The sequence below is a fragment of the Cryptomeria japonica genome, chromosome 8 (assembly GCF_030272615.1).
Source record: "Cryptomeria japonica chromosome 8, Sugi_1.0, whole genome shotgun sequence".
Classification (NCBI taxonomy): Eukaryota; Viridiplantae; Streptophyta; class Pinopsida; order Cupressales; family Cupressaceae; genus Cryptomeria; species Cryptomeria japonica.
This window is the reverse complement of record NC_081412.1, coordinates 152,836,927-152,864,258: the sequence shown is the minus strand read 5'-3', so window position 1 is coordinate 152,864,258 and position 27,332 is coordinate 152,836,927. Positions and strand designations below refer to the sequence as shown.

The 27,332-nt window shown below is 40.0% G+C and overlaps 1 protein-coding gene across 1 annotated transcript in view; it reads right to left on the bottom strand.

Annotated features, from left to right (window-relative positions):
* LOC131031550 (glycoprotein 3-alpha-L-fucosyltransferase A) overlaps positions 1 to 27,332 on the bottom strand; it is a 101,801-nt gene that overhangs the window by 66,900 nt on the left and 7,569 nt on the right. The gene's annotated exons all lie outside the window — the stretch shown is intronic.

The following is a 27,332-nucleotide window of genomic DNA, read 5'->3' as shown; positions in this document are numbered from 1 at the left end:
CTGATTGGGAGCTTGTTTTTTAATTTCTTCAAGAGATGAAATCCTTCAAGAAGTTTGAAATTCTTCTCATCAAGTCTAAGGACTTTTCTTTCTTGATGCCTTAAGATTCTTTCAAGTGCCTTGAATTCGTAGAAGAATTCCTCTAGGCCTTCGTCATAATAGCTCTTCCCATACTTAGCCAAATTTTGGCCATCTTTATGCTTGAACCTTGCTCGTGGATTTGTCTTCAATTCTGAATTTGGCTCGAAACTCCATTCGTGTTTTCTGCGATGATCCCGCCTTCGGCTGCCAATTTATGTTGCGCGGGAGGAGGGTAAAAAGCTCTGGATAACTCCTCACAAATATGAATTGATGTGATCTAAGGTTCAGCTTTTCAGACATTCATCGCGTTCAGCCATCATCCAAAACCTGCAAACTGAAGAAAAAAAAAATTAGAATCCTCATTTTGAGCGTAAACTTTGAAGGTTTGATGGCAAAGTGTGCTCTGATTCTCCACTTCCTCAACACTTTTAGCTTTCAACAAGCTGCGAACACTTAAAAATTTTAGAAACCCTTGAAAACTCAATCTGACTTGAAAGTTTGGGAGTGAAATTTGTCCTTTGATTGCTCTGAAAATGAACAACTTAGTCCCAAAATTCGTGAAATGAATGTCAAAATCAGATTTGGATATAGGGAAATGTCTGAAAAATAAACTAAATTGTGAAAACCAGCTCCATTTTCCATGAAAACTTCATCAAAATTTGAAAACTAGATTGAAAAACTTAACCAATCTGCCTCGAATACCCGTCACCTTCAAAATCTAGACAAGAAATGAGTAGAAAGGATGCTTGGTGTGAAAATCTTCACTTCTCCCTCTTGTAAATGCCTTAGTAAAATCCTTGAACTGTTCCTAAAGCTCTGAAATAATCTTCTCTTCAAGTATCTTGCTCTCCAAACTCGAACTGTTGAAATGAAAGAAATGAATGAAGTATTTGTATAGAGTTTAAATTCTTCATTTAGAAACAAAGAAGATCCTCTTGAATTTTGTTTCTACTTTAGTCTTTAGTTCAAAGTGCAAGAGAAAGTTTCTAAATTAAATCTCAGTTGAACTGAATTATAAATCTCAGTCTGATGGAAGTTTCTATTTTGGTTTTCAGTCTGCAAATCGAATTTGATCTTCCATATTATTCTTTCAAAAACTTTCCAAATCTGCACTTAGTTCGAACTTGATCAAGAGATCGTGCTGATATCACATAGGAATATTCCTTCTCTCTAACTTTAGCATGTTTCTCATGAGGGCGGACTTGACTGACTTTGTTTCCCTTTGCAAAATGTTGTTGGGCGGACTTTACTTGAAGTGTTTCTTCTTTTACTTGAGGCACGGCGGACTTGGAGGGGTGTGTGCACCATTCCTTATGAGTAGGGCGGACTTTGTCTATTTCATGCACCACTCCATATTGCTGGGCGGACTTCCATGCGTTTGTGCACTTGATGTTATACTCTTGGGCAGAGTTCAATTCACTAAGGAACCTTTCATCTGCAGCAGAGGGAGGACTTTGCTCTCTTCATGACTCATGGCGGACTTTACCTTGCATTGGACCCTTCAACTTTCTTCCTAAGGCAGACTTTGTTTGACTTGTGCACTTCGCAACCATTCCCTAGGGCGGACTTTACAGATTTCATGCACCACATTACCTTGCCGATTGGGTGGACTTTCTTGATGTCATGCACCTTGATTTGAAGGAGGGCGGACTTTGTAATGTTTGAGAACCTTTCATTTGCAGCAAGGCGCACTTTAGGAAGCTTGTTTCTTGCAGCCTAGGCGGACTTTGTTTGACTTGAGAATCTTTTAACCTTGTTATTTCCATCACTTCTTGGGCGGAGTTTTAAGATACTTAGTCACCAAATGCTATCTTCTTGAGCGGACTTTGCGACATTCCTGACCCTTCTCTTTGGGCGGGGTTGAGGAGACTTGTGCACCATTCTTGTTATTGCTTCACATTCTTGTTATTGCTTCACCCCAAGGCGGACTTTGTGAGTTTCAAGAAACAAGGTGAGGGCGGAGTTCATTAACCTTGTGCACCTTACATTCAATCAAGGGCGGACTTCATCTATCTTAGGCACCAAAGAGGGCAGACTTGGTGAAGTTCATGCTCATATCTTAGGCAGATTTCATCATTTCCTTGCACCATTCACAAGTTACTTCTTACATTCTTGGGTGGACTTTGCCAAAGTTGTGCACCTTTCACATTAGTCAAGGGTGGACTTCATCATCTTTATGGCTCATTGCTTGAGGGCAGGGTTTGTCATCTTTGAGAACCTTTCGTCTGCAGCAGGGCGGACTTGGTGGCACTTAGTAACTTCAAGTTGCAAGGTAGGGCGGACTTTGATGATGTGCTGCACCATTACTCTTTCTTGTCGGACTTCCTTAACTTCATGCACCTTCTTCATGGGCAGAGTTCAAGAGATTCATGCACCGTCACCTTGCAGATTGGGCGGACTTAGAGAGACTTAGGCACCAAAATTCATGTCTTTGGGCGGACTTTGCTGAGGTTATGCACCAACTCATGGCGGACTTTGCCAACTTCAGGAACCAAGACAAGGGTGGACTTCATGAACTTCATAACCCATTGCTTCATTTTCAAGGCGGATTTCATCAAAATCAAGAACCAAGGAGGGTGGACTTTGTGAATTTCAAGAACCACATGATCAAAACTTGAAATTTCCATAACTTGTGCAATTTTTGCCGGATCGCCTTGAAATTTGATAACTATGCCTTAATCACTCACTGAATTCCTCGGGATTCCTAAAATTTAGGATTGGCTTTTTGGGTCAAAACTTGGATTTTAGAAGGAATTAGTCGATCATTTCAGTGCATTCCAGTGTGAACAGTGCAAACCCTAGATCCACTTTCTAAAAATAGAAAAAAGCAAGGTTCCCTAAAAAATAGAAAAAAACTTTCTAAAAATAGCCATTTCGGGGATCGTGCTCAAAATGCCAAAAACAAAACTTCCTAAAAAATAGGAAAAAGCAAAAAAGCAAAACTTTCCAAAAATAGAAAGTTGTCCAAATTAGCTCAAATCAATTGCGATCTTCATCCTTTGGGCTTTCTAGACACAATGATGACATCTAGACTTTGTTCTAACTATGGCTTGCACACACTGACTTATAATGTTCAAAACTCAAGCCATTTAAAACTAACGATCATAGCAATACTGATGTAGGAAGGTCACAAGGCGCTAACAAAAACCCTAGAAAGCAAGAAAAGGGAGGGTCCCCATTTGCAATGGGGCGATGTGTGAGAAAGGTCACAACATGTCCCCAAAATCTGCAATGTGTGACTCAACAAATACCCCTACAATATTTGGCAAGAAGTCATCCCACAAAGCTAAAACTAGAAGGGAACAATCAACCTATTGAACTAGATCAATAGGGGCTATGCATGAACCAATACCAACTGATTTGGAACTATAGAAGATGATGAAGACTAAGATGGTGTCTTAGTATGAGGAGTGACATTTGAGATACAAAACTTGGATCCATCAGAACATGAAAGACTTGTGACATAATCAAGCATCTCAAACGTACGATAATCATAGGGTATGCAATCTGAATGTGCAAGGGGAATGACCTATTCCACCGCATTTCGTGATGGGCGGACAAAGGGCCTAAGTTCAGGGATGACGGGGGGCAAGGCGGCAAGGGGTGGTAGCTAGCGGTGCTAATATACATATAGTATTTGAATAACTAGTAATGAAAAGATGTATAAGAGTCTTAGAATTGAAATCAAAAATTCTAAATTACATTTCAAATTTTCAAATGAAACTTAATTTTAAATACTTGTAACTTTAATGCTAAATAAAATTAAAAATTGCAATTTGACAAATGAAATTGTCGAATTGGAGATTTATATTATATCGAAAATATCGTAAGGATGATTACAATGAGTAACATGATATCAAAATAAGACTAAGTACAAATTACAAAATGTAGTGAAGGGAGGCCTCTACTCATCCCCAAACTCCTCGTCACTAGAACTACTAGAGTCCTCATGGTCAAGATCCACCAAATTGACACCAACCAACCCTGCATCTGAAGTCATAGCATCCTCATCAACCTGTGTTGGCTCCTCTGGCTCTACATCCCATCGTGTTGTTGGACTCTCTTTGTATGCTTGTGTCTTGCGGTCAATGAGACGCAAAGCACTATGTACCGCCACTAGCTTCTCTACTCTCCCAAAGGTAAGTCTGTTCCACTTAAGATAGTGGATGAAGCTATAGGTAGACTAGTTCCTCTCAACAGCTGAAGAACTAGAAACTTGAGATAGCAAATGAAAGGCAAGAATGGTAGCATTTGATTTTTGACCATGACAATTCCACCACAAAATCAGGTCCTCTTGTGCCATAGTTCGTATATCCATATTAGAATTATCACTATAACCACTAAGAGTGGCAAATTTGGTCCACTCAATGTGAATCGTGTTGACAACATACAGATCATACATCTTATCAACGCACCTAAAGAACCCTACCTTCACCTCATCATCAAGAATCAATGTAACTCTACCAGGCCTAGGCATGTACCACTTAGGATTCAATGCATGGGAAGCCATATACAAGGGAGTGTTGAGCTTGTCCCATCTATTCTAAATGATCGGTCGAATGTGCTCATTATAGAATGCTAAACTAGGGTCTTTCGCACACACAACAGCCCTCATCTGGTCGAGCATAGAATCGATGCACTCATACACCTCTACAAGTGTAGGTGCATCCCCATCCCCATATTTGATGACTTGAAAAACTGGAGCTACGAAGGAGACTGTATTTTGCATCACTCCAAAACACATCCCTCTTCATTATCTCCTTCACCCTCCTCCCCTACTTTGTCTTGACCTCGGCTGACTATTCCAATTTGTAGTCATAACCATGAGTTGCAATGCCTTTTGCAACTCAATCATTCTCTCCAAGAGAATGAAATTGGATGCATATTTGGTCTCAACATATTTCAAGATCTCCTTCACGAAGCTCTTGAAGAGTGCATGTTAAGTGTGGTGGTTGCAAATAACCATCTGCACATCACCACATTGCTAACCACTCCTCTAATCCACCCAATCTTCCCCATGTCCTTGAGTGCATTGTTCATGGCATGCACACAACATGGTGTCCACCAAATATGTCTATAGGCTGCCTCAATACGTTTTCCTGCAACTTTGCACAAATGTGTTGCATCTATCACTACTTGGACCACATTTTGTGGCCCAACCTCCTCAAAAGCCTCCCTGAGGACCCCAAACTGAAATCAGCATCTTTGGGATGCCCTGTACAATCAACTGCCCTAAGAAAGTATGGGCCCCCTACACATGTAACCATGATGTTGATGAGTGCACGATGCCTAATGCTTGTCCACCCATCCATATTATGCTATATTCAGATTATGTCCAACATGCCTTCAACTTCTCCATCAAAATATTGATCTTGGAATAGTTCTTATCCAAGATCGAGATCCTCAATTTGTTCTCACTTGGTGGCACATATGATGGTCCTACCTCATCCTTCAGCTACACATTGAACAAATCAGCTATGGGGTCACTTTGCACTTGAAACTTGCATTTCCCCTTACCCTCTTGTGACTGGGCCACAACACTCAGTGGACAAAGGTCCTGACATCATTCTTGATCTCACCTGCAATGTCTGACTGGAAGCAACCGGCTGGCTCTGTTGAACCTATGTCCTACAAGACAAAGTAGTAGGCATTGCAACTGCACTATCCTCAGGAACACCCCAAAGCTTATTGATCTCAATTCTATATTGGACATTTGCAACTTTTTGCAAAAAAGCACATGGTTCCACACCTTTCCCTCAAATATAAAAGTGTGCATTAACTCTAGTAATGTTGTCAAACCATTCTACATTGCAAAAATTGCATCTCCACTTCCTTGTGCCACCAACTGACATCCTTGTGCCTGGTAATTTGGTTACAAATTGTTTGAGGAGACTTAGAATCAAAAGGACCCTTAGCATACTGTGCCAATATCTCAGAGGGGCAATCTATAGTAGCTGGTACACTTGCCATGGAACTAGTTTGGGCTTCAAAATCAGCCCCATGGTCACCCCTCTCAGCCTCAGGTTCATAGTCTGATTCATTTCCACTATGAGAATGCATATCTAACTCATCCCCACTCATATCATGAGAGTTCATTGTGACACTGCATTTCACAAAAATTAAAAATTAAAAATAAAAATAAATTCAATAAGTGCCTAGTTTCAGCCTATTTTAATTTGAAAATTAAAAAATCAGATTCGATGTTGAATCTTGAGGGCAAAATGAAGAATGATTCCAATGTTACATTCTTCATTTTTCCCTCACAATTCAATGTCAAATCTGATTTTGAAAATGAAACAAAGAAAAAACAACAAAAAAAATTATAAATCAGAAGATAAAACAAACAAAAAACACCTACCTTGAACTTGAAAAATCTCTCCAACTTGAAGTAGAATCTTCCTCTTCTTCTTCTTGCTCCTTGACACTCTTGCACTTGCACTCACTCAACAAGTCTCTTTTCACTCCTTCAAACACTCTTTTCTCTCCTCTTCAACTAGCTGGTTAAAAAAATTAAAAAACCAAATTGTGAGAAAATGAGAGGATTTGCAGGGGTTTTGTAAGCTTTGGAAGGCATACATGGGGCCCACATAGGATTAGGGTTTGCCAATAACTTGAAAAAAACACTTTTTTTGGACATCCAAAAACAAAAGATGCCTGGAAGTCTCCAACATGCTCAAGGGACGCTTGGGCATCTCAAAGATTTCCAGACATCTCGGTTGTCTCGATGATGGTGGTGGGAAGTGTCTCTGAGATGTCCCAATCTCTAAGACGGGGGGTTTGGGCACCGAAACGCATTTCGATGGTTCACTAGGAATGACACAATCTGCTGCAAGATACTCTAGAAATGGAGAAACACGAGGGTCTTGTTGGTGTCTGTTTTATCATCTACCAAACATTAGGATAGGATACCCGAAGGTATTCTACCCTCTCCTGAAAAATCACTACTGATTCCAAGGTCTATATGTGTGAACAAGCGACTTTGGTGGAATAGCTTCTTGGGTAGTGTATGCTGAAATTTTCAAGGGGGACTTACGTTTGACAAGTATTCTTAAACTATTGGACTTAGATGGATTTAGCAATTTTAGGCTCTTCTTCTTTTTTGGGGAATTTTCTGGGATTTAGACTTTCAAAAGAAAGGGAAAAAGAGATAGGGTTTAGGGAGGCTAATCTAATCCTACGAATGCCGGAGACGGTGTCAACTATGTGCTCTCAAGAAACCAAACTCTGCTTCGCCACACTAGGGACAACTACACAAAGCTGGTGCAATCTTCAGTGGGTTGTGCTGATGATCGAAATATTGGGGTGCACATGGGATAGGCTCAGACTAACTTTGCACGATAGAATGGAAATCATCCACTGACCAAAAGTATGAGCGGAGATACACAATCAGTCGATACTTATCAAATCCTTTACTCGAATTAACAACAAGGGAAACAAATCTATATTAATTTTAACTAAGTGTTGAGGCAATTGAAACCATGCAAATCATTCAAATAATAGAGATTACAAAGCAACGCACATGCAATATATTATATGGAAATGACCTTAAGCAACAATACATCAAAAACCTCACACCCTCCAAATGAGAGGAGGCAACCTTATATGGTTTTTCGAGAATCAATGAATGGCCGAGATCGAACAATGATCAAGGGCCAAGATTGATTGCTACAAACCCTAATTAGGGTTTCCCGAAATACTACTTTTAACCAATTACATTTGGGACACATGTCCTTCTTGCTAAAAATGAACCTTTAACGAAAATATAAGGTTGTTACATTGTGAAGTGTGCCATTCTAGAAGCTTCTGGATAAGTCAGGTTCATTGAACCTGGACATGCTGACTTGGAGTAATCTGATTGGTCGAAATGATGACGAGACGCCATCTCAACATGTTGGATGTCTTCCTTGAATTCTTCAATTTGTGTCAAGAAATTGTCTAAGTATGGAAATTTGATTCCTTCTTGTCGCCATTTGATTTTGCTTGGGAGCTTGTCCTCTTCAAGAGATGAAATCCTTCAAGAAGTTGGAAGTTTATCTAACTTTTCCATATTTTCACCAAGTCTGAGAACTTTTCTTTCTTGATGCCTTGAGATTCTTTCAAGTGCCTTGAATTTGGAATAGAAATCCCCTTGTGAAGTTTTTCTCATACTTAGCCAAATTTTGGCCCTCTCTATACTCGAACGAACCTTGCCTATGGTCCCGTCTTCAATTCTGAATTTGGCTTGAAACTCCATTTGTATTTTCTGTGATGATCCTGCCTTCAGTTGCCATTTTATGTTGTGTGGGAGGAGGGTAAAAGCTCTAGATAACCCCTTGTAAATATGAAATGATGGGATCAAGTTGTTCAAGCATTCATTGTGATCATGTCCTCCTTCTCGATATCCTGACATTTGGAGAAGAATTTCTCCATGCCTTCATCATAATTGAGGAAATTGGAATTTTCTTTGTGAAGCATTTCCCATACTTAGCCAAATTTTGGCTATCTTCACGCCCGGATGAGCCTTGCCTATAAACTTGTCCTCTTTGAAGTATGCCCTTGCTAGGCTCTTCCTCTGAAGTTTGGAGGCTCCCTTCCTTAGCTTGTCCAGCCAAGAATGATTAATGATGGCATCGTACTCCTCCAAGTGGTCCTGATACAGACTGTCTGCTTCGTCCTTAGCCATATACACTGTGTTGTGATACTCCGAGATCCTGAAGGCCTCTCTAATGGCTTCATCACTGATGTTCGCCAGTATCCTCCTGTCACGTGCGATGATGTCCTTGCTGGCAGGGTTGTAATGCTTGGCACACTTAACCGCTAGTTCATTACACTGCATGGTGGGAAGGAAGCCAGCAGCATGTACAATACCCTCTTCATCATCTTTCACACAATGATGGTAGGCACAAGGTTGTCCAGGCCAAACATTCGCTTCTTGAACTCCCTCAAATTGATGTGTCTGAGGTTGGTGTCACCGACGTTCTTCCATTTCGAAGTCATCCTTGATTCTGGAGGAGCATCTTTATCCACCTGGAACTTCATGGTGCTCAAGACCTGCAGATGAATGATAAAAACTTTAAGTTAGAAAAAATTCTGTAGAATTTCGAAAAAAAAATAACGGGGCCGCGAAATGTCTAAGTGTTGGAAAATTTTCCATTTTTTCACTCTCATACTTGGCCATAAAAATTGAATTTTCACCTCCAGACCCTCAGCCTTGAAGCTGGTTGAAGTCACCATCAAGTGTTAAAACTTTTGAAAATTTTCATACTTAGCCAAAAAAATTGAATTTTCACCTCCAGACCCTCAGCCTTGAAGCTGGTTGAAGTCACCATCAAGTGTTTAAAACATTCGAAAATTTTCATACTTAACCCAAAAAGTTGAATTTTCACCTCCAGACCCTCAGCCTTGAAGCTGGTTGAAGTCCCCATCAAGTGTTAAAACTTTCGAAAAAAATTTATAATTGAATTTTCTTTCTCCAAAATAATTTATTAAATTCTACAAAAATATCCAGAAAATTCACAATTTTAATTTTACCTCCGACTTGGCTAGGCTTTTCTCCAAAATATTGAGAAAATTCAGAAAAGATGCCTTTCTCCAGAAATCTGTAAGCCTTCTGCCAAAATATTATCCGACTTCCAGCAATATCTAGAATTTCCTCCAAATGATCTTCAAACTGACATACTTTACTAAGCTCTCCTTAGTAATTTTGAACTTCTTGGTGTAATAGTGAATTTGATAATGAAGTATTTGTAGACAAGTTTTAAGAAAAACCACTAAAATCATCCAACTCATACTTTCCATTTTGATTTAAGTTCAAAGATATTCATTAATCCTCCAATATTCCCTTTCAAAAAAAAACTTTCCATTTTGAATTAATATCTTAATAAAAATTTAATATTCCCTCAATATTCTCAAAAAACATTCCATTTTGGATTTATTTTGAGGATTTTTTTTTTATTTAGATATTTCTTCATTTTGAATTTAATTTTGAAATCTCTGTGGATTTTGTGACATCACGTTGGCTTTGTTTGACCTTCCATGTGTAGGTTGATTTTCCGAATTTTATTTCTATCTTTTTCAAATTTTGGCGAATTTAGCCAACCTCTCCGAGGTATGGCGGACTTTGTCTAGAACTCCTTCGTGGCTTCCTTCATGGCTGGGCAGACTTTGGAGTTACCTCCTTCATGGCCTCTTTTATGCCTTGGGCGGACTTTAAGTCTTGCACCTCCATGGTCTCCTAAGGTGGGCGGACTTTAGGCCTAGCACCTTCATGGTCTCCATCAAACTTGGGCGGACTTCAAGCTCACCTCCTTCATGGCCTCCTAAGGCTTGGGCGGACTTTAACCCATGCTCCTCCTTCATGGCTCCTAAGCCTTGGGCGGACTTTAACCCATGCTCCTCCTTGGTCTCCTAAGGCTTGGGCGGACTTCAAGCTATGCTCCTCCTTGGTCTCCTTTATGGCTGGGCGGACTTTGACCTTGCCTCGTTCATGGCCTCTTCATGGCTGGGCGGACTTTAGAGTAGCCTCCTACGTGACGTCTTCATGGCTGGGCGGACTTTAGAGTAGCCTCCTACGTGACCTCCAAACTCATAGCGGACTATATATGAAATATAACATTTAAGTATAAGAGCTTATACTTTAAGTTATATTTCATATATATTGTCAGGATGTTTGAGAGTGGTTTCGGGCCTCTAGGACTAATAATGCAAAATCTAGTTTTTGGAGGATTCTCCAATTTTCCAGACTTAGTCAAATTTCAAGATTAGGATGACATTCCAAACTTAGCCAAATTTCAGAACATTTGAGGATCAGGATGACATTCCAGACTTAGCCAAATTTCAGGACATTTGAGGATCAGGATGATTTTTCGAGCTGATTATCCTTTTGAAGGTGCCATGACCCCCTAAAATATAGGAACTTAGCTTTTTGGGTCAAAACTTGAAAATTTTGGATCGCGGTCAAAGTAGGTCAGTGGTACAAGTGTAAACCCTAGGTTTGCATCCCGAAAAAGCAAAAAGCCTAAAATCTAGGGATTTAGCTTTTTTAGATCAAAACTTGGAATTTTCGAGTTCCGATCGAAGCTGGCCAGTAGTACAAGTGTAAACCCTAGGTTTGCATCCCGGAAAAAGCAAAAAGCCTAAAATCTAGGGATTTAGTTTTTTTAGATCAAAACTTGGAATTTTCGAGATCTGGTCGGAGCTGGTCAATGGTGCAAGTGCAAACCCTCGGTTTGCATCCCGAAAAAAGCAAAAAGCCTAAAATCTAGGGATTTAGCTTTTTCAGATCAAAACTTGGAATTTTCGAGATCTGGTGATTTAGCTTTTTTAGATCAAAACTTGGAATTTTCGAGATCTGGTCGGAGCTGGTCGATGGTGCAAGTGCAAACCCTAGGTTTGCATTCCGAAAAAGCAAAAAGCAGACATCCCTAAAAAATGGGGAAAACTTTCTAAAAATAGAAATATATCGGGGATTGGGCTAGAAATGCCAAAAACGAAACTTCCTAAAAAATAGGAAAAAGCAAAAAAGCAAACTTTCTAAAAATAGAAAGTTGTCCAAATTGATCCAAATCGATTGCGATCTTCGTTCTTTGGCGTCCCTAAGCACTTTGAGGGAGTTTGTACTCTGGAATCATATGATTTGCAACAATTAATTTTCCAAAGTCCGGGCTTGAACTGTTCGAAACTGAGTAAGGCTTGGTGAATTTGAAGCGAAAGATCATGGGCGCTAGCAGAAACTCTAGAAAGCAGGAAAAGAGAGGGTCCCCATTTGCAATGGGGCGATGTGTGAAAAAGGTCACAACAGGTCTCCATAGATTTCCCAAAGGCATGTCCAAAGTGTGTGAGGACATTCAAGATCCATCAATGCACAATAGTGTCAAGATCAACAATAGAACAAATCACTCCTATAACATGGTCATTAATGATCCTCCAAGCATACTGACCCCTCTCTAAATTTGGTTGAAGGATTAGTCCATAAAGATAGGGCAAAAAATCAAGCCACCGAAGATGTGTCAAGATGCATGTTGTGACGTTTTCACACATCACCCCATTACAAATGGGGACCCCCTCTTTTCACTAAATAAACCAAGTCTTTTGTAGTTTGTGTCGTCTCCTGACGCTAAGGAATGAGTTGTAAAGGCTTATTGGTCTAGATTTTGATCTTTTAAAGTAATGAAATGACTAAGTAGGGAATGGATTCTTAAGGAATATACAGTCTTAATATTGTCATCAAGTCAAGAATTAGGGTTTTGATGTATTGAGAAATGCATTGTGCTTATTGCTTTGTCCTTCGAACTTTGCATTTTGTTAACTTATGACTTGATTGATACTTGTAGATTACAGTGTTTTCCTGTCTTTTCAAGACTGATGTGAGAACAAGACTTTGGATGCTAAGAAGAGGACTTCGTTGAGTGGATGATATCATTGTCCAAGGATGAGATTGCAATTGTAGAACAAGAAATTCACTAGAACAAGGAATGTAATGATGGATATTTAGCTAAGTGTCAAGATAACCCTAAGAACTAATATGAAGAAATGAAAGAGAAACAATCAAAATTTGGCTGTTTGGAAAAATCCTTCACAGAGGTGGATTTGTGCTCGTGATAAAAATTCCTCCTCCACCCCTAAATCGCACTCAAGGAAACAGTTCAGTACAACAAAAGGACAACAAAATCCTCCTCAAGGTCTTATTTGCACTCAAGGAGGCAATTTGTTGCAGTGTCAGGATTCTCTCCTAGTGACAACATTCTTTCTCAGCCTCTAAATTTGTGCTCCAAAAGTCAGCACAAGGCAAGAAGCAGGAATTTCTTCCAAGGCGAGGAAAATATTTCAAAGCGTCTTCGAGTGAAATTTGAGAGTTTTTCATGAACTTTCTATTTTTAGCAATGTCTATTTTTAGAAAGTCTATTTTTAGCAAATTTCATTGTCTTCAATTGGCCTAATTTTGTGTTTGGACAAAACTTTCTATTTTTTAGCAATTGCTATTTTTAGCAAACATGTGAACATCGACTGTAAGTGGAGCAAGTACCCAGATTCAAGTCCAATAGAACGAAAGATTAAATGCAGAGCATAAAAGGAATAAGTGCAAAAGAAAAATCCTTCCTCCAAACTAAACTGCACCCATGGGTGCAAATTCTTCTCCGAGGAAGAATTTTCTACGAGAGCAAACATCCTCCACCAAGCCAAAAGTGCACCTAGAAGTGCAAATTCTTCTCCGAGAAGAATTTTCCAAAAATCCTTCTCTACCACTCCAAAGGCGTCCAAGTCTTGGAAATGGCAAAAATTTGACTATGGGAAAATTCCTTCTTCCCCCTCCAAGTGCACCCAAGCATTCATGAAGTCATGGGAATTGAAGATTTGGCTAAGTGTTTGAAAATTCCTCCTCCAGGCCTATTATGTGCTCAAGCATTCCAGAAGGTATGGAAACTCAAAATGTGACTAAGTGTTGGAAAAATCCTCCATGCCAGCCCATGTGCGCCCAAGCATTCTCAAGGCATGGAAACTCAAAAATTTGACTAAGTATGGATAAATTCCTTCTCCAAGCTCCAAATGCGCCCATCTCCAAAATGTCAAAAAATAATAAAACATCAAGGATTCATCTATCCAATCCAAAGATGAGCAGATCCAGTTTATGACATACAAGTTCAAGAAGATAGTCTCAGGAACTTCATGGAGGAAGAATTCCAGTTCCAAACATTGAGAAGGACATTCAAACTTTGAACATTCAGGCTTCACAGCAATCTAATTGTAGACCCCAAGGATCCAAAGTTCAATTGCAAGTGAGAAGAAGAATTTACAACATCTTGAATTTCCTCTAGAAATTCAAGATCAAAAGTCAGAAGGAAATGACTCAAGGAATGGCAATCGTAAAGGTGAATTCCCAAACCCAAGTACATGGAAAGAAGAAAATGATCAAAGGAGGATAATTTCATGAGAGTTGATCAAAGTTAGAACCTTGGTCCAGACGATGCAATTTGGGAATATACTCTATCACAATCAGTCAAAATGGAATATTCTTTGTGATGAGTTACCGAGTCTACATGGCACCCAGCATGCTAACACCGCACCTATTCACCTTCACCAACCAATCACATGTCTCCAAGTTGACATGACCAGATTCAATGAACCCGACTTATTCAAGATAACTTCTAGAAGGTGTTGATAATATATTTGTCATTTTATGACACCCTTGGTCCATCAGTAAGAACCGATCAGAGATATGATCCATGGACCAGCGCTGCCCTAGTTGATCAAAGAGAAAGCAAAAGAATCATGAAGTGTAAAGTGTTGCCTTGTCCGGAGGAAGTTCCTCCCTTAGCCTTTCTTCCTTCTTTTCTCCGAAACTTCGGAACCCCAAGTTTATGAAGTTCCTCTCCTTCTCTTTCTCTTCTCTCCCAAACTCCGGAACCCCGAGGTTCCAAAGTTCCTCTCTTTTCTTCCTCCCTTCCCCGGAACTCCGAAACCTCGAGGTTCCGAAGTTCCTTTGCACAGTTCCGCTTTTTCCTTGCCTCCTTCTAGTTCCCCCGGAACTCCGGAACCCCGAAGTTCCGAAGTTCCCTCCTAGCCTTTCTTCCTTCTTTTCTTCGGAACTCCGCATACCCAAGGTTCCGAAGTTCTCTTCCTTTGCTTCCCTTTCTTCTCTCTAGAACTTTGAAACCCCGAGGTTCCGAAGTTCCCTGCTACTCTCCTCCCTCTTCCCCGGAACCCCGAGGTTCCGAAGTTCCTTCCTTGTCTTCCCCACTTTGGGAACCCGAGTTTCCAAAGTCCCCGAAATTCTTTCCGACTGGCAACACTTTCGGATGGCGTGATCGACACTCAAGGCTTTAAATGCTCCGACAGTTTTGGTGACTTGTGCACCTTCTTTTGTGGAGCCACAGGGGTGCATTTAATGTTTTTGGCAGGATTTCCATCAAGGGAGGTACGAGGCCATGCTTGTTGTGGTGACTTATGTCATGTCTGCATACTCTGACTTTGGAAGTTTAGTCAATCCACCTTCTCAGGGTTGCCTTTTGTAGGTATGGCTAGGTTGCTTGCAAGTACTGAAGTCAAGTGCATGCACTTCCCTGCACTCCCAGACTGACATGCAGGGGTCATGATCACTCTTGTAACCATTTTTCTATATAAGGCTTTTAAGCCTCATTGTAAAGGGTTCTCTCCCTGTTGCCTTGAGCTTTCCTATGCTCTTTCTCTTCTCTTGAAGACTTGTAATTATTTTTGCATTTCTGCAACTCTAAGTTTGGCCTTTGGCCTTTGAATGAATTGAAATTACATTCTTGCCTTCCTTCAACTTATGCATGCTATGTATGTTTCCTTACCTTCATCATAAGTGTATGTTTTGTGGCTCTTCTCTCCATATATGTTGTGTTAACTTGTTTTTCTAAGTGTGACTTGTGGGAAACCTTCTCCCCTCTTGGCATTCAGTGGATTCTAACCTTCATACATGCATTGAGATCACTCATACAACTAAAGTTTGTGCATCTCCTAGGTGTTTCAGTTAATTCTTTGCGTCATTTTGGTAGGGAGAGGAACAATCTCTTCTTGGTGCATCAACTCCTTTTATTTCAAGCATTCTCTCTTCCCTTTACCTCTGCAATTTGTTAGGATAGGCTTAGGAGTTAGCTTTGAAGTGTTGAGTTGGTTCAAGACCTACACCTGGATTGAGAAGGAAGTCGGCTTTCTCCGGAGATTCAACCCCCTTGCGCAAGGTCCCACACTTCGGGGTTGTCTCCATGTTTCACAAGGTTGTTGAGTTGATAGCTCAGTAAGGGTGCGAGCTTTTGTGATAACAGTTTTTGGCACACCCAATGAAAATTTATTCGATTTACATGCCAAGGATTCAGTGTTGTTCTTGGCATCTCAGCCTTTAGAGGTAGTCATCTTCGAGCACTTGGTGACTCTGCTGGCAAGACCAGTCTCTTGTAAAATTCTTGTTGCTAACTCCGGAACCCTGAGGTCTCCAGGTTCCGAAATCACTAAGCAGTCTCAACTCCGGAACCCCCAGGTTCCGAAGTTCCTAGGTCCGCTACTTCGAAGGTCCGGAATCCCCAGGTTCCGAGGTCTCTGCTCACCAATTCAGTCTACTTGCTCATGACTTGTTGCAGCTCCGGATTTCATGCCCAGAATTCATACAAGGGCGTCTTCTAGAGGTAGTTTCCAATTCAAAGAACTCTCATCTTCAAGCTCTAGAAGGCAGAGAGGTAGACCTTCATTATCACCAGTTAGGGAGGTCAGGGTTGTAAACACTCCACCTCCCAGGTCTCATTCTACCCCTCCATTTACAAGACCATTACTATCAAGGGCTCCCACCACTCATATCAATAGACCATTGTTTCACATGGCAAGAAATCAAGTTTTTGTTACCTTCAATGGGGGGAGTCCCCTTATTTTGACTCAATGGAATGACATACCAGTGCCTGCGTTGAAGAGTATACCATACTTCACTGGTGAAACAGCTACTACCCCCATTGAGCACATTCAGGACATTGCAAACATCAGCTCCGTTCATAATATCACTCAGGATGATGTTGTTGTTAGACTCTTAGCCACATCTTTGAAAGGCAAAGCTTTGCAGTGGTATAGAGGGTTGTCGTCTAGCTCCATTCACAATTGGGATGAATTGAGGGAGAGGTTGTGCAAACATTTCGAAGACAAAAGTGACCACCTATCACTTGTGGAGCTATTGACTACAATCAAGAGGGCACCCCACGAGTTCATGGGAGATTTCAATTTCAGATTCCTTAAGACATGGAATAGAATTCCTGCTCTAGTGAAGCCATCTCGAAATCATGTCGTCTTGTATTATCTTAGAGCTCTCAACAACGATATAGCTGTTATGATCCAATCGATGGGTGGAGCCTCTCTACCGGATGCATATGACATAGCCATAAGAGCACAAAATTGTTTGATTCAGGCTGGGAAGATAGCTCCAAGGCCTCCAATGCCTCTCTTCCCAGAAGCTCCTACTCAACAACCCATCTCGGCTCCTATCCCCATGGCACCCGCAGGACAATCATCCACACCATCTACATCCTCCAATGAGCTCCATGAGGTCAAGGCTCTATTGCAAAATTTTAGCAATGAGTTGGTGATGCTAAAGAGGCAACAAGCCCAGCATAGTAGACCTTATCAAGCACAAAATCAGAACTATCAGCAGAATAGGTCACCCTTTCAAGGGCAAAACCAATGGAGCAACGCCAGGCCTTTGAATAGTGTGAACCCCACAGCTGCAAGTAGCTCAAAAGCAATAGTTCCAATGCAAAACAATCTCGCCCAAGAGTAAGATTGGTGTCAACCATGCAATCAGCCACACAACCAAGGTGCATGCCAAAATGGAGGGTTTGTCCAAACCTTAGTGGTGCAAGATGAGCCGACCACTTTTGGCCAGCAATATCACCCGGATCAGCCTAGTGTTGGCACTCAAGCTTACTTACAAGGGGATTCTACCTTTGTCAATTGGCAAGAGGCAAAATTATGTGGTTTGAACCAAACAAATGGTGAGTCTATGCTACAATATACAAGGTCAAAGAAAAGAGCCATGGAGGCTGCCTCACCTTCAACATCAGCCCAAGCTCCAACACCCAATGTAGTCGCCCATGATACAAGCCAGAGTACCATCCAAGGGAGCAAGAGGCAGGAAGAGGCCCAAGTCGTCCAAAGACCAAAAGTAGACCTTGTAGCCTCAAAGGGGCCTCTAAAGTCAGTTGGTGTTCCTTTCAACATAGTTGATCACATGAAGAAGGCCAACCTCAACGTCACTATGTGGGAGGCCCTTTCAATCCCATCTCAAAGGGATTTGCTTAAAGAGGCACTGAAGGGCGTTGATCAGTCAGGTGATGAGGCAACAGTCAGCGAAAAGGCAGTCTCCACCAGTTTAGTGCAACCCAAGGAGGAAGAGGATTCAAGCAAGGTCAGCAAGCCTCCCCCTTTCTATCTCTCCTTAATCATAGGAGATAACTTGGTTCACAACTGCATGATAAATTCAGGAGCTAGTAGCTCAGTCATGCCTAAGAAGGTAGCTGATCTTCTTGGCATAGAATACAAACCTGTGACCAAAGGGGTGGTCCAATTAGATGGCACTTCTATTAAGACAGTAGGGGTAGTAAAAAAATTGAAGTTAACCTTGCATGCATGCCCTGGTTGCACTGTCTTGCAAGACGTATCAATCATCGACCTCCCTGCCTTCTTTGCCATCTGCCTGTCTAGAGACTTCATCACCAAGATAGGTGGGTACCTGTCTTCTGATTTGTCCCACATGCTATTTCGAACAAGGTATGGTACCAAGGTCACCATAAGGGCAGAGCCCATTGCCCAAAACCACATTGAGCCCTACACCCCCAGCCCTATAAACATGAATTGCACTTTGTGTTACATCCCACTTGTGCCCTAGTTGTTAATATGCAGTATTTATGCCCTGATACATGTTTGACCTAGTGCATTTATGATATACTTGTAAGATGTTTAACATGCCCTAGTTTTTCATGCTTAAATTGACGAATATGTTTAGATGTTTATGCATATTTGAATGATGACAATTATGCTTATAAGATGATGGGATGGATTTTAATTGGAAAATTGAGGAATTAATAGTTATTATTGCGACATGATGTTTTACCTTTGTCAATGAATTATGAATGGTCAGAACAGGACAAGATTTTGGATCTAACCGGTTTAATTGGCCAAGTGCGTGCAAGAGACCATCGTCCTCCACGAAGGGAGGGAAAGTATCATCAGGTCGGGAGGTAAGGTGAGGAAGAACTTACGCCATCTGCAACCCTAACTTTGAGTCAAGTTGTCTCATGATGACTTTATTGTTCGTCAATCTATCGCATCAGGTAACCCTAAATTGGTCTGTATAGGGGTTTTAGGGTTTCATGGCAGTCGTAGATTGGATTCCTAGTTGATTTATTATTATTTAAATATGAAACTTAATCATTTTTATCGCTTATGTTTTAATATAGATTATATATGTTTATATTAGTATAATATATATATGTATAAAAATATAAAAATTATTTCACACCCTTTCGGCGTATAATTTTGATATTAAATATTTTGGACCAATCTTTTGATTTGGTCTTTTTATTAAATTATCGTTGAACGCCAGGATTATTGGGCAAGTCTAATATAATTTTTATTAGCACCAAATATATGAACTTAAATTTTATTAAAGGTTTATTGTTATCACATATATTAAAACATATCGTGGCATTAAGCTAGGGTAATCATTTGGTATTAAACCAATGCTTAACACAATGGCATCCTAATAACATATCGGGCATAATATTAGTGAACCACGACATTAATATTTTGATTATTTTGAAGAGAATGAATATTTTTATATCAAATGTATAAAAAAAAAAGGATCAATGCTTCTAGACTACTTTACCATTTCCGTGAAGAAAGAAGGGGGAGATGCGTGAAGAAAACAGGAGGAGATATCATGCTTTTGGCGTGACCTACACAGGGAAGATTCAGGGGATGCTTCTGGAAGAGGGAGGATGGACGGGTTTTGAGTGGGAAAAAGGCTTTGCAAAAATACACGGTATTCTTTTCTGCGTTCTTCAGGAGCACCAAACAGCAACAAGGGTTGAAAAAAGGCGTGGAAACCAATGAGTGGCTGCCATGGTAGCTTGTAAGAGCTTCCAGTAGGGAAAACGGTTCAAAGAAAAGTCTCATCGAATTCCTTTCCCTCAATACCAGGTTATGTGTTCCATTTCTTGAGTTGCAAGAAATAATTTATGTACTCCATTCTTGCCTTGTAATCTGTATTGGTCTATGTTTTGCTGAAATTAGTAGAGTTTCAATAGGGTTATTGATAAAGAAACCCTTTCTTGTTTTTGTAGATTACATTTGTGATAACGAGCTGAGTTTCCTTTATGAAGAAACATGTTATATATATATGCTATTAATACACAGCCATAACTATGCACTCACAGCATGACTGTGTGCACTCAGAAGGGTTGTCCTTCCGTATTTTTGGTATGGCTATGTTTGACCATTTAAAACCCTTATAATTCCTGAGGAATGTATTCAGATTATATGTGTAATTAAGGAAATTTGGAAAGGTTGACAACTGAAATGTATGGCCATGTTGTATGCTTCTTTTGGCAGAAGAAACTTTTATACACTGTTTAGTATCACAGTAGGGTTGTGAATGAAATCTTGAAACTCAAACTCAGATATTGTATTATTATGAGAAATTAAAATAAAACTTTAAACTAAAACATTAAGACACTGTGTTATAAATAATAGTAGAGACTAACTCTTTTATCAGCAATTAAGAGGAATTACGATAAGGTACAGCAAGATTGGTTGAGTCCTTATTTTGAAAATGTATAAGACAAAGATGTCTTCTAGCTGAAACAATTTGAGGGACTGGAGACGTATTCGTGAATGAATTTAGATATATGAACATATATTAGCATATACCTATATGTGTATATGGGTATGAGTTATAACCCAATCTTGTAGAGTTTAGTTGATAAAAGATGCTCAAAACATTACTACTCAGATTAGAGAGGGTACATGTTCCAAAAGACTTTAATATGAAAAATCTACCCTCTCTATTGAGTGGTCTCAAAAGTTTTTTATCTGAAAAGTCAAACAGTTTTGAAGATAAACTATTCAATTGAGATTACCATCTCTAGAATATGAATTTAACAAATACCCTAACCTAGTAAGGTAGTGGGTAGAAGAGCACGGCTGTACCCTGATGCAGATAGCATCACCATTGGAGGAATATTCTCAAGTTGCCAGAGCAGCAGAGAAATGTCAGGCATGGGTTACATTCCATACTTATGAGTTGGATGTACCGTTGGCGGCTCTTATGCCCCCTATTTTCCCATTCTAGGGAATTAGTCGATTCATTTATAGTATAAACGAATACTTGAGTGTTTTTTTGTAATATCCCTTGGCTAATCTAACCCTGTTTCGCTTATTTGAACCCCAAGGAATATTGTCAAACACTTGGCATACAATGTTTGAAGCTGCTGTAGTGAATTCTTTATTTGTCTTCTTTGGGTTTGTAGGCTGCAAATGAAGTTATGGAAAGCTTCTAACAATGCAAAGTTGTTATAGAAATGATATACTAGCTGTTTTAGACCTTTACACACACATGTAATGACTGAAATTAACTAGTACAGCTAGTTGACATTAAGACAAACACTTGTCACGCATCCCAATGTATACCTACAGCCATTAGGCATTTAAGCAAACAATTGGCATGAAAGCTAAGTGGCTGATCAATGTTGAATGTTACCATGAATGTGGAATATGCAACTTATATCTCCATTAAACATATGCAACCTCCAAGTATTTCACGATATAATCATAATAGAAAATGATGCAATGAAGTAATGATTTTCTAATACAATGACCATAGATAGAAAACCTGGAATTTCAATGGCTGCCTTGATATATTGGTTTGATTCTCCTCATATGCAAATCCCTTGTCAAATATATATAGCTATTCAACCTTTCTAAATCCCCTTCTACAGAACTCGAACTACTGTAGTGCACTGTTCATGCACACTGTTCACGGCACTGTAGCGCACTGTTCACGGCACTGTAGCGCACTGTAGTCTCTTTCAATTTGCAAACAAACTCTGAAATAAACCCTCCAATCAGCTCAATATTGACTTCTGAATGAAGCCAACTCTCACAAGCATAATCAGATGATATTGCACACCCTCTATATGCTGTTACAATGAAGAAGCCACGCTCTCCAATGCCGACAAGCCTTGAATCCTGCAGAAACCCTTGGTATTCTACACTTCAATGCTCCAAAGAAACTTCAATCAAAAACTCCAATCACATAATGAAGTTCGATTCCTTTTGCACACTTATATTTCCTCAAGAAGTTCGAACTTCTTCAAAAAGCTCTTAATTAACATTAAAATGTTATAATATTTCATTGGCATCAATAATGTAATTAAACCTTGGGTTATGTGCTCATAAATTATTAATAAACTTGGCCCCCTTATCATGATAAATAGACCCTCATTTAAGTGCTTTATAATATAAAGTCATTTTATAACTTAATAATATAATCTCCAAATAATTAATGTTTAATTGAGCCAATTAAACATTAATATCTCCATGAATACTTTGTATTTTCAAACGTCGTCTGAACTGGGAGCTAACATGAGGAGACTGCATGTGACCATACCCTCTTTACTAAAAATAGCAGGGGTCCATCTCTAACATCCCAAGACTTACTAAAAATAGGAAGTAGAGCAAATGATGTCCGAATGATGCCAAACGAAGACCAAACTGAAGCACTCTGAACACTGGAGATGATACCAATCCTCAAAAGACCCTCTATCCAACACATTAGCCTACAAGGGTCAGGATAATAGGCTAATCTCACAAAATCCAAGTCTGCTAAAATGGGGACATTACATTTTTTTTAGCAATGCAGTCTTGTAATTTAGAACAGTGATAGAACTGCGACGAACCCTTACATTCAAAGGTGTGCAATAATCTAAGTTATTCAGGAAGAATATAGCTGAGCTGTTAAGATTAGAATTCAACCCGGCCTTTTAGAAATTCATTAAGTGGGGAATTACACTTCAGCAGTGTTAGCTGTCTACCAATCATAAGAATAACCTCCAAAGGAAAGAGTTACAACTTATCTTAGTTTAGGCTTAAATAGTTTTCTGCACACCAGAATGCAGATGGGCATATTAGGAACTGATTGAGAGCATTTAATAATTGCAGCAGTAGCAAGAACAAATTCTAATGCATAATACAAATCATTAAATGTACAAGAGAGCTGGTAGCTCTAAAGCCTGTCACTCCTTAATCAAACTAGGGAGACTATTTCAGATTATGTTGGAGATATAGGAAATATGAATAAACTAATATGTCTAATCATGTTTTGGTCCTAAATCTCAGGAAGAGATCGGATAATGGCCACTACATTCAATTAACCCAATATTGGATAAATTGACTGATGCTGTTTAACTTAGTGTGGTAAGAAAAGATAGACAAGATTAGTATTTCAATACTCATTAATGCAGTTGGCATTCAAGCAAAAATTAATAGTTCTTTGAACAGAATAATAGCAGCACGAATACTCATAATACGCACAGAACATAGAAGCTTGTGTTGATGAGGGAGATAGTAGTCGGTTGTCTATCGCAACTTTACTATACTGAGGTAAGTTACCGGTTTAAACCATGTTACAAATAAACCAAAAAGGAACAATTTCCTACTAAAATGTAATAAGGCCTTAAACCTCAGGATGAGATAGAGTCCGGCCGATTCAATCAAACATGTCGGACTAGGGACTAGGGAGAACTATTGACTGTATGTTAATCATGTAATATTCTTGTGTAAAAAGGGCATTGTATGTTAATCTTTTGTGACTTAATGGCGGATGCCAGTTAAAGGGCCAAGTATGGATTACCTTCTGTGTTGCATGGGTACCCGTACCCAACCCCCTAGAACGCGTACCGGAGACTGGTACGCGTCTCCCGTACCGGAGACCCATCAAGAGACATCTCTACACATAGGAGACTCCACGTCAACGAACCCTCCCATCTCCACCCTAAATAACATGTGCAAAAATCAAAAAGTTTGACGCGATGCATGGGCAGAAGCAAAAACCACCGACATGAGCCCCATTTTCAGACATTTGTATGACATTTTGATTTGACTCATTTCACATTTGTGTACTTAAACTTCAAAGTGAATGTTAATTCTTGTTTTGAAAGTTCAATGTCATTATATTTTCAGATTTTCTATAAATTATTAAATTATATTTAGAAAAAATTGGCATCTCCAAGTACCCTGTCTCCTATTTTGAAAAAATAGCCGTACCGATACTGGTACCAGTCTCCGAGTACCCCCGTACCCATGCAACCTTGATTACCTTTCTTGTGTAAATGACATTATGGCTACGCAAAATATGAACTATTTAACTATTGTTCTTAAGATTGGTAAATCTGTACAGAACAGTGGTTCATGAAAAGGAAAAGAACGGTGAATTCTACATATTCATTAAACTAGGATTTATCCTTGTACTCGTGAGTGAGCAGGTTGCTAGCTCAAGGGCATAAGAACTTTTTATTATATTAACCTAGGATTGTCATAGAAAGGTTTCATTCTAAGAGTTAAGGTCGTCTCGAGTTGTTGACCAGCAGGGAAAGCTGGAGTCCAAACATGTATGGTAGCCAATGAGCCTCATAGAGTCAAAATGCAGTAGCATAGAGACAGATTTGAGGACTTGGTCAACTACAGGAATTCATTCCAACCTAGCAGGATGTTAAATATTTGACTTCATGTTTTAGCATGTTTGCAATAACCTAGAAACCCTCAGACATGGAGACGATACATCTGTAAACGTCAACCAGTATGTTAATCCCGATACCAAATCTTGTCAGAGGTCATACCAGTTAGGGGGAACCTAGAGGGTATGACCAACTAGGAATTTGTATAGGATTGTCTTTAGTTCATATGGCATTGAGTCCCACTTCCCGTTACCTCCCTGCGAAGGGCCGGGCCAATCCAGTTGGATATGGCACGGGGGACTAGATAGTCCGTGGTTGGCGGAAAAGCGCCCTAATGATACTTTCCCTCCTCACCAGTATCATGGCAGAGTTATGAAGTTCAAAATGTTAGCATCAGTTGAAAAGTACTCTCTAAACCCTCTCTCTTTCATTTAATGCAATGTTGTTTATTTCTTATCTTACGTATATGTTTGCTTTTAGTTCAATGTAATTACTTCCAATTATCGTTATCCTTGTTATAAAAAAAAAATTCTTACTTTTATGTTACTTGTAATGATTAAGTTAACGGCTATTTTTGCAACGATTACATTCATTCCAGTTAGTCACATTTTTGAATAAATGTTTCTTTTAAATTTTTAGCTTGTTACACTTTGCATGAAGAGGGGGAGGAGTGTATTGTCCATGAGCCTGCTACTCTTTTGCAAGAGGTCCCTGATTGCTTGTTGGACGAATGGGCCAATGATTTTCAGTTTGATCCATTAGCTGAGACTGAAGAGACTGGGCTTGGCACCTATTGTATCCATGAAGAGGATACTCCTATCCCTGATCTCATCAAGACACAAGGAGACTCGGAGGGGTTATGGAACATGTTTTTTGATGGTTCAAGAAACAAGAATGGTGCAGTTGTCGGTGTGATGCTTATTTCTCCTAAGCAGGAGAAATATTTCTTCTCTTTTAGGCTTCAATTTAGTTGCACCAACAATGTCGTTGAGTATGAAGCCTTGAACCAAGGCCTCCAACTTGCACAAAGCAGAAAGATCAGATCTTTGCAAATATTTGGAGATAGTGAGTTGGTTGTTAATCACATCCGAACTCAAAGTGTAACAAAAAACAACCTACTCAAATCATAAAAACACAGGGTTTGGGATTTGATTAAAGGATTTGAGGCCTTCAATATCCAGAGCATTCCTAGAAGTCTAAACAAGCATGTTGATAGGCTTGCAGCGGTTGGTGCTCAATTTGACATTCCAGCGCATGTTGCAAGTGAGAAGGAGCAACACATCAGGCTTGTTGTGAGGCCAGCTGTCCCAGACAATCAGGTAAATTGGCAAGTGTTCGAAAGCGATCAGCACATCGTCAGCTTCTTGCAAAATGAAGCCGAATTTTCTGCTAAAAATCAGTCTAAGCTGTAAGACCAGTATGGAGATCAAATCATGCAGCTCAACTCCAACAAGTTGCCTAAAGGTCTAGTTACCTTGGAAGGCATTTTCAACTCGAATGATCAGTTGAAGAAGAAGATGAACATGGCTACAAAGAGGGGTGATTACAAGCCAGTTGTTGTTGTTGAGGGTAGGTCCTTGAACTTGGGCAAGGTGTGTTCCTCAACGGAACAAGGGGCCTTTGTTGAGCTTTGCCAAAAGTATGATGACATAGTTGCTTGGACCTATGAAGACTTGAAGGGTTTTGACCCTAGCTTAGCCCAGCATACCATAGAGCTAAACCTAGATGCAAAGCCAGTTAGACAAAAACAAAGGCCAATAAACCCCAAGATTGAGCCACTAATGAGGAAGGAGTTGACCAAGCTCATAGAAGCCAATATCATCTTCCCTATCAAGCACTCCTCCTGGGTGGCCAACCTCGTCCCTGTAAGGAAGAAGAATGGGGAAATCAAACTACGAGTTGACTTCAGGGATCTCAATAGAGCCTCCCTCGAGGATCACTATCCCCTTCCCTCTATGGAGCAGATTCTCCAAAAGGTCAGTGGCTTAGAAAGATTTTCATTCTTGGATGGGTATTCAGGCTACAATCAGATCTTGGTCCAAGAATCAGACCAATACAAGACTGCATTTACTACTAAGTGGGGTACCTATGCTTATTGTAAAATGCCCTTTGGGCTAACCAATGCAGGTGCCACGTTCCAAAGAGCAATGGACATGGCTTTCAAGGGTGTATTAGCAAAGTTTGTGCTTGTATACCTTGATGACATAACTGTTTATTCGAAGCATGCATCCGACCATCTTGGTCATCTTGAGCAGGTGTTCATGAAATGCAGGGAGTATGGTGTGTCCTTGAACCCTAGCAAGTGTGTATTTGCTACTGATCAAGGAAGATTGCTAGGACACATCGTATCCAAGGAGGGTTTGACCATTGATCCAAAGCGAGTGGAGGCTATTCTTTCTCTTCCACTCCCCAGTCACAAGAAAGGATTGCAAAGTTTCCTTGGTAGGATCAACTTTGTGAGGAGGTTCATTCCCAACCTTGCCACCATGGTAAAATCCCTCACTTCCATGTTGAAGAAAAACTTGGCTTTCAGTTGGACCAAGGAGGGAAGGGTCGGTTTCAAAGAGATCAAACAAGCAATTGCTCAAGCCCCTACCCTTGTCAATCCTAATTATGAAAGGGATTTTATCCTCTATACCTTAAGAGGAGAATCCAGCATCTCAGTTGTCCTAACACAACTGAACGATGACAATTTGGAGCAACCTATTGCTTTCTTTAGTGAGGGGCTAAAGGACGATGAGCTTAAGTATAGCTATGTAGAAAAGCAAGTCCTTGTTGTTGTAAGGGCATTAAAAAAGTTCAGACACATGTTGTCCAACAACAGGATCCAACTCTTAGTTCCACATGCAAGTGTCAAGGATTTCCTTCTAAACAAGGTCATTAGTGAGAAGAGGGTTGGGTGGATAGCCAAGGTCATGGAGTATGACATCAACATCAAGATCACCAAGCTTGTAAGAGGCAGGGGCCTATGTGAACAGCTTGTCTCATCTTTGAGACTACTTCAAAGGTCACCCTTGTGTTACAAGAGGATCAACCAACTGACAA